The sequence below is a fragment of the Apium graveolens genome, chromosome 6 (genome assembly GCF_009905375.1).
Source record: "Apium graveolens cultivar Ventura chromosome 6, ASM990537v1, whole genome shotgun sequence".
Taxonomy (NCBI): Eukaryota; Viridiplantae; Streptophyta; class Magnoliopsida; order Apiales; family Apiaceae; genus Apium; species Apium graveolens.
This window is the reverse complement of record NC_133652.1, coordinates 186,732,727-186,735,196: the sequence shown is the minus strand read 5'-3', so window position 1 is coordinate 186,735,196 and position 2,470 is coordinate 186,732,727. Positions and strand designations below refer to the sequence as shown.

General features: G+C 37.0%; 1 non-coding gene across 1 annotated transcript; it reads left to right on the top strand.

Annotated features, from left to right (window-relative positions):
- The first annotated feature begins 248 nt into the window (after positions 1-248).
- Positions 249-355, top strand: LOC141669011 (small nucleolar RNA R71). The gene has a single exon (XR_012553313.1). It is a non-coding gene; the product is annotated as a small nucleolar RNA R71 (small nucleolar RNA).
- The last annotated feature ends 2,115 nt before the right edge of the window (positions 356-2,470 follow it).

The window sequence follows — 2,470 nt, the reverse complement described above, 5'->3', positions numbered from 1 at the left end:
TCATCATTGAAGCCTTAAGATGAGCAGCTATAGCAGTAGCTGCATCTAACTCCAGAATTCCTGCTACCTTTCCCTGAGATAGTCTCTGAGTAGGATTCTGGTATTCATTAGCAGCCATCAGTTCAATCAATTCATAAGCGTCATCGTAGCTTTTATCCCACAAGGCTCATCCCGATGTTACATCAAGCATGGGTCTAGAAGTAACACCCAATCCATTATAGAAACATTTAATGATCATCCAATTAGGCATCACATAATGAGGGAACTTCCAAAGCATCTCCTTATAATGATCCCAAGCCTCACATAAAGATTCTCCAGATTACTGAGCAAATTGAGTAAGTATATTTCTGATTGCAGTAGTCTTCACCATAGGAAAGAATTTAGTTAAGAACTTTTGAGCAAGATTTGGTGATAGACCCTGGTGGTAGAGAATGTAACCATCACTTAGCTTTATCCCGTAGAGAGAATTGGAAAAGCCTCAACTTAATAGCATCTTTAAAAACTCCATTGAACTTGAAAGTGTCGCAGATCTCAATGCAATCTCTGATGTGCATGTTAGGGTCTTTTGTCGGAGAACCCCCAAACTGAATTGAGTCCTGTATCATCTGAATCGTGCTCAACTTGATCTCAAAGGTATTAGCCAAGATGGCTGGTCGAACAATGCTAGACTGAATATCATTGATCTTCGGTTGAGAGTAGTCCATCAAAGCCTTTGGATTTGCTTCTGGTTCTCCCATTGCAATAAGATCCTCTTCTTCTTTCTCAACTAAGATCTCTTCTCCAACTTTCTCCTCGACTACATCTTCTTCCTCGGCTTGATCCAGTGTTTTCTTATGAGAACGCGTATGCATACACGCTCACTAGAATACCTGAAACACGACAAGGACTATAATAAGTAACAATGTCCGAGTCACTGAACTTTAACGACCAATGATGAAAAACACATAAACTAAAAATTAACACCGAAGTGCCCTGCAGCGGCGCTAAAAACTTGTTAGGGCTACAACACGCGCTAATATTCATGCAAGTATACGCGATGGCAAGTAATATAGAATTAATTCTAGTTCGTTCCCACAGGGACTGCTTTAGGTTAATTTCAATCAATGTATTTATGCAACAATGGTATGGCTATTATTCAATGCTAAGACGAATAATAAATTGAGGTTGTTTATAACTACAATTAACTAAGAGATTATACTAAAGAACATTAACTAAGAGATTAAAGAGAGTTGAATACTATATGACACAAATATGGGATTCTAACTTTATTAAATACTTCATTCAATAGCCTTTTCGTTCTTAACCTTAGCATGTAATGGTGATGACACTAATCAGATAACATGAAACTGATAAACGCCAACTTTCGTTATACGATTACCATACTGTCAGACATACACAAAAGAGATAGAAGCTGAATAGACACCAATTATATTGAGACCCTATATGTCTATAGAATTTGACAACATAACGGTTTAATGCACAAGTTATCTATCATGATTATATAGGGCAAGTAAGATGGTTAAAATTACCTACGAATCATGCATAACAAATACATGAACCTATACTAGCATGGCAAGTTCTAAACCCTTAAATTCATTTTCGCTTCATTAAAGATTAACACACTATCTTATAAGTTCACAATGCTTATAAGACGAATAAGCACAACCAATACTAGGTTATCATATAATCACCACACACTAAGGCATCGAAACAAATTAACTAAAGAAATCCATAAATAAATCTGTTAGAACCCCACGATAACGATTAGCCCATAATCGGACTCATCATCAACGTGGGTTATGATGAAAGCATGGTATAATAAATATAGTCTTTATACTTAATAAATAATAAATTAAGTATGCAACAAAAGTATAGGTTCACGAATAAGAAAACTAGCATCCAAAGTTACAACTTAAAACAAAGAATCATAAGTATAAACTAGATCTTCTTCACCTTGGTTGAATTATGCTCTACGATCTTCTTACGCCTTCTCCTTAAGCTCTGGTACGTCTTGTTATGAAAAACGAACTTAAGTTATGTTTATATAGCAGCCCATGCAGAGTAGAAGTCCATCAATCAGAATCACAAGAGAATCAGGATTCTTTTATCTCGACTTGGCGCGGCCACACGCTTGTCCAGCGCGGGCGCGCTGTACTTCTGCCATACTGGCGCGGCCGCGCTACGCTTCTACAGCGCGGCCGCGCTGACTCTCTGGATAATTTTCTGACTTCTTGTATTCTTGCTGATTTGAGTTGGTCTTTTCATGAGCTTTTATTCTAGACACCATCCTAACACCATATTAGCATCAAAACAATGTTAATTCACCTGTATTCCTGATAAATGCCTGAAATGCAAAAACACTACAAAAACACATTAAAAACACTAACAACTTGAGTAAAAACATCAATTCAAAGCTTTACGGAGCGTTATAAAGTGTCATAAATACCACTCAACATGAATCAATGCCTAA